We start from the raw sequence: 6644 nt of genomic DNA, 5'->3' as shown, positions 1-6644 counted from the left end.
GATGGATGTCTGTATCTTCAATTGAAAAGGGCAAGGCAAAAATCGAGGCATACGACACTACTACAACTAGTAGATTTTGCAGTGTTCGCAATGATCCTTCGGACGAACTTGGTAACTTGCTTATGCCGGGGATAGCAATTTTTCAGTAGAGAAGTATCAAACTTGTGTCATTTTACCTGGAGAATTCATCTAAATGTGGCCATTTTAGAGCGATCTTCCGGTTTTTTAAGCTTATGGGTACCTTTCTATGTGAATAACAGTCACGGGGGGGGGGGGGGGGGGGGGGAGCGTGGTATTTACATAAAGCATTTTACTTTTCTTATGGGAGGACAGGGTTCATTATCACCCTGGAGTTTGATCATCTGAGACTAAAAAAGCTATTAGTCTAGAAATAAATATGTTACTATCCCTCGTACTATTTCAGAAAACCTTTAAAAAAAGTCGACAACAACGCAGATTTATGTTTTTTTGAGCGATATTACGGCATGCTAATACCTGCCTTCTTAAGGTTATAAATGAGTTACAATGACATGTTACAGCTAGTACAGAGGCGTAGCCGGGATTTTTAACAGGAGGGGGACCAAAAGGTCATTTCAAGTCATTTTCTCCTGTATTTTAGATAATGTCTCATACATTTACTGTATTTTTGGCTGCTAGAAGGGGGGGCGGGCCCCCTGGGCCACCCTCCTGGCTACGCCCCTGTAGTATATGTACAAAGTTCATTGATGATTAACTAACAAAAGGTAAAAATATTAATTGAGTAAGGAGTGACTTATGGAAGATAGTAAATAGGGTGGTGTGGATTACTAAGTAGCTAAACGGTTTCTTCACGCCGGTTGAGGCCACCGGGTTCAAGAGTACCAGCGCGAGCTATCAGTGTGGCTTCTCTTGCTTTGCTTCTCTTGATCTGGCACATTCGTAATGGACAAAGACTGGTATATTAATGAATGTAATAGACAACTTAATGACACTAAATTCTACACACAATTAGATACCGATATTACTAATGACATACAAGAACGAGTCACAACTTACATCAACCGAATGCACACGGACGGAATAATTAATCAGGACACTAAATCCTACCTCACACCAAAAGACTCTAAACCTGGATGGTTTTACATACTCCCTAAAATACATAAACATGGTAATCCTAGGCGCCCTATTATTTCCTCCAACTCCCACCCCACCAAACGCATCTCAGAATTTGTAGACTACTACCTCCAGCCATTAGTAAGTAAACTCCCATCATACGTTAAAGACACTAACCACTTCTTAAACATTTTATTAACACTCAGCAACCTACCAACAGACTCTCTCCTGGTCACACTCGACGTCTCTAGCCTCTATGCTAATATTCCACTTAATGATGGCATCAACGCTTGTCACCACTTCCTTCGCATATGTAACATTAACCCCATCCCTGCTGGCACTATTTGTGATTTAATCCGCATGATCCTCCAAATGAACAACTTCTCCTTTAATGACAAACACTACCTCCAGAAGCATGGCACCGCAATGGGCACACACATGGCACCCTCTTTCGCCTGTCTCTTTCTTGGTCTATTTGAAACCAACGCTTTACGTGACGCCCCTTACAAACCCCATACGTGGTTAAGATACATCGACGATATTTTTGTTGTATGGACTGAGGGTCTAGACAAATTGAACGCTTTTGTAGATTATCTTAACAATCTACATCCCACCATTAAATTTACAAGCTCCCACTCCTATAACAATGTACCTTTTCTTGACGTTAATGTCTCCTTTGTTAATAGTAAAATCGAAACTGACCTCTACTCCAAACTTACTGACAAACACCAACACCTTTTTTCATCTTGCCATCCTCATCACACCAAAAAGGCTATCCCCTATAGCCTCGCCCTCCGTATTCGCCGCATTTGTTCTACAGAAGAAAGCTTTAATGACCGCTGCAATGAACTCACCAACTACCTCCTCCAAGCGTGGCTATAAACCCGCTTTTCTCAAGAGACAAATCCTACGCGCTGCTGACATTTCCCGCATCGACGCCCTACGCCCTAATAATAACAACCACAAAAACTCCCGTCGCATCCCCTTTGTCACTACCTATAACCCTACACTACCTAACATCAACGACATAATCCGTAGAAACTACAACCTTCTACTCTCGTCTAAGCGATGCCATAAGGTTTTCACTGAGCCCCCTCTTGTCGCCTTTCGCCGCTCACCTAACCTCCGCGACATCCTCGTTAAAGCTAAGCTACCTTCCGACCGCTCTCCCACCAACCAACCTCCCGGTGCTTTCCGTTACGGAAAAAACTGCCTAACCTGCCCCTATATTAGAACCGATGGCCTGACAAGCTACACATTTTTCTCAACAGGTGAAACACGACCTATAACCTCCCACATAACCTGCAATACTAAAAACGTGATTTATATGATTCAATTATGTAACCGCTGTAACCTTCAATATATTGGGGAAGCTAAACGCCAGTTTAGACGCCGACAACTCGTCAATAAGGCAGGTAGTACTAGGTTATATTTTACTAGTAGCATACAGCGTATGACCTGACTGGGTGCATTTTACTAGTAGCATACAGCGTATGACCTGACTTGGTGCATTTTACTAGTAGCATACAGCGTATGACCTGACTTGGTGCATTTTACTAGTAGCATACAGCCTATGACCTGACTTGGTGCATTTTACTAGTAGCATACAGCCTATGACCTGACTTGGTGCATTTTACTAGTAGCACACAGCCTATGACCTGACTTGGTGCATTTTACTAGTAGCATACAGCCTATGACCTGACTTGGTGCATTTTACTAGTAGCATACAGCCTATGACCTGACTTGGTGCATTTTACTAGTAGCATACAGCCTATGACCTGACTTGGTGCATTTTACTAGTAGCATACAGCCTATGACCTGACTTGGTGCATTTTACTAGTAGCATACAGCCTATGACCTGACTTGGTGCATTTTACTAGTAGCATACAGCCTATGACCTGACTTGGTGCATTTTACTAGTAGCATACAGCCTATGACCTGACTTGGTGCATTTTACTAGTAGCATACAGCCTATGACCTGACTTGGTGCATTTTACTAGTAGCATACAGCCTATGACCTGACTTGGTGCATTTTACTAGTAGCACACAGCCTATGACCTGACTTGGTGCAATTGTATGAGTCAGTAAGGTGGCTAGTCACCCTCTTCCCTTCATAGATTCACAATGTTATAAAATGGTGGTAAATATGGTTGAAGGCAAGCATTGTCTGAGCTCTTGCCCATTGGCAAACCAGTTCCAGAGAACTTTGTGAGCCTTCTTGAAGGGATCTACAGTTAAATCAACAAGGATCAAGCTAATGCACCTAAGGCAAGCCGCAAGACCAAGACAAGCAAGCCACAAGACCGAGACAAGCAAGCCGCAAGACCGAGACAAGCAAGCCGCAAGACCGAGACAAGCAAGCCGCAAGACACAAGACAAGCAAGCCGCAAGACCGAGACAAGCAAGCTGCAAGACAGAGACAAGCAAGCCGCAAGACCAAGACCAAGACAAGCAAGACCAAGACAAGCATTCATATATTTTTGGTTAAAACAGAGCTTTATGAATATGAACTTACTTGCCAAATGACAACGACCGGCCCTATGGGCCGTGTGAAGAAGTCTGAGTTCACAAGGTTCGCGAACGTCACAACACTCAAAAGGACATAAGTAAATAAGTGAAAAATTCAGTTGTTGCTGCTTTGATGGAACACAGCCGTGGATATCAGTTATGAATGCCAAATAAACAAAAACATGAGAAAGCAGCCGATCTCCTCTCACTTCACGTCCGTACGAAGACCGTGAGAGACTTGACTCTAATGTAAATATGCTAATTACCTTATTATAATGATCTTCCTTCTGAACCGTTTGAATGAGTGCAAGGCCGCCATCTTGAATTTGAGATTCCAGCTCTCAGATCCATGTTATTTGTGCAGTTGAAGGCCCGATTCGCGATTTAATAACTGCATATTTAACCATAGCCTCAATTTCTACCAAGTTTTTTTGGAAAATCATCTCAGCTTGGATTGATTTCGCTGTATTTACTCGTGTTTACATTTGCGACCCGAGTGCGAGACACGCGGCTCAAAGTGCTGACTGCTTTAGACTCATACAGCTTACTTCAAGACGTAATTAAATGTACTCTGGACACTCATGAATGGACTCGGGGTATTTACCTTGATTGCTTAATCTATTTTGAAGTGCAAGTAGTTTGAAAAAATTGATGGAAATTATCTCCTACAAATAGCTTTGTCGATGAATCTACTTTACATTGGACACTTGACCGGCTACCCTAAGATGAATTTTATTTTCTTACTATAAAATATCTTGATCTCTCTCATTGAATCTCATCATTTTAACCATGTCGATTTTAATAAAGTACAGCATAGGTGTTGTAAGTCATGTAAGTGTAAAATATGTACTTAAATCTATGGAAATTATTTTGGTACTTTTGTGCTTTCTTTAGATAAGCTTAAGTTTTATTATTTCCCTGAAATACCTTTATCCCTCATTGAATGTCATTTTATTTTTATGGAACAATTAAAAAAAAATCTAGAGGTTTGTAATATTTTTGTAGTGTTGTTGATATTGAAAATATGTTTATGCTCTATAAATTTCAATCAAGTCTGGATATTCTATAGCCCCTTTCAAAATAAATAGTTTTTGTTGTTTACTTGTAACTTACATAAAAAAAATAATACATTTCAATAAAATTATATTGTTAATACAATAGGACTTACTTTGGGTGTAAAAATAAATTTTCCCCTAAGTCATAGCACATTGAGGGCAGTGAACCAAAGAAATGTTTAAGAAATAACAATTTTTAAACACATTCTCAGCTTTCCTTAATCTTATTTCGATGCTAACTCTGATGTGGGGATAGTATTTTAAGATAGTACAATCAGCCCTGTCTCCTTTCATGGAGCACACCTCGAGTCCACCCCACACCTGAAGAGATGATGCTCTTACCTTTCTCGCCCCAATCAGTGTTGTGATATGGCATTTACAATAAAAAACAAGATTATATATTTTTTTATTATATTCAAAGTAGGCAGTAAAATCTTTGCCATACATGTCACACAAACAAGTTGCAGATCTCAGGTATCCCAGTCAACCCTGCGCGCAGGGTCTAGTTTTACAACAATAACGCTCTTCATTTCTGCGGAATTTTGCAAATATTGAAGGTAAATTATTAACTGTGTAATAGACGTATTTGTTATTTAATATTGTATTTGATAATAACTCAAAATAAATGGTATTCAGAACTACTACGTGATGATGAATATGTTCACTGGTCATGAAAGTGTCTTTTACTCTGAATTGATAGCGGTGGATTCAGATATTTGGAGGGTGGCGGGACGAGCGAAATTATCAAAATATCTAAGCATTTAGCAGAGTTCGCTTGTCATTATAGAATGCATTACTTATCAAATTTAACCTAAGACGGTTACCATGACAAGGTAAAATACAACAAATATATCAGATAACACCAATAATTTTATCTTGGAGTGATAAAGTAAAATCTGTACGACAATTTACAAAATGCTATCCATGAGACAAGGCTAAAAATCTCGCGACCCCTAGGACCTAAACTGCCACTCTAGCCATTAAAGTAATAACAAGCGACCACAAATTTCAGGGGGATACACTATTCCTACATTGTTTGCGCCAGCTATGTCTTTGCTAACAGGCAGGAGGTACATGAATATTTACAGACCATAAAGGAAGCATTATCAAAAAAGGAAATTCCAGACTGGTTATCAAACCTACATGACTCCATAGTATCAGATTTATATCTAAGAAATTCTTTAATAAGATAAATCATGATTTTTCGTTTCAATCTGTATTACTGTTCTGCAGCTTACTTGAGGAGGGCAATTACACAAAATCTGTTTTATCCAGTCTCATTGACTTCTATCACCGTGAAGAAAGCACCCCCAATGGCCGTGTTAAAATAATTATTGGGAAACTATTGCCACTTATGAATCCACAATATGTCAATATGTCAGGATCAGGGGCATCAGGGGCAGTAAAATTGTGAGGAAAGAGCTGTTGCAAAGTCAACACTGGCACAGGTAGCATGAAAGTACTGGCCACAGCGGTCACACCCCAGCCAATCCTTGTTGTCGTCTTGCCGACAGAGTTTACAAACCTTAACGTCGCGATTGCTACAACAGAAAAGGATCAAAGAAAATTAGCTAGAAAACTGTTTATAGTTTTATACTCAAAATCGTGAGGTTGGGATATGCAGGGATGGCTCTTATGCTTATAACATTTTAGTTCAAATAAGGTACAATATTTTTTACATCAGAGCTTAAACAGGTGATTAAAATAATTGTTCACAGTTGCAGGAGAACTAGTGGGTAAACCATTTTTGGCACAAAATGATTATTATTGTTGCTTTTTCTCCAAGAGGAGGGTAGAATTTATCAACCGTATATTTGTTTTTAGACAGTCAAACAACAAAATATATGCTCAACATCAATATTAATGAATATAATAAAGGCATTAATTAGTAAACAATTGATTTGTAACATGGCTTTTTGTCCGCATCTTTGTGAATTTGCATATAACCCCTTTATGGAGGGTGGGTCAAATTAAGCAAATTCAGCCCCT

The sequence above is a fragment of the Nematostella vectensis genome, chromosome 12, assembly GCF_932526225.1.
Source record: "Nematostella vectensis chromosome 12, jaNemVect1.1, whole genome shotgun sequence".
NCBI classification, from domain to species: domain Eukaryota; kingdom Metazoa; phylum Cnidaria; class Anthozoa; order Actiniaria; family Edwardsiidae; genus Nematostella; species Nematostella vectensis.
Note: the sequence above shows the minus strand (reverse complement) of the source record.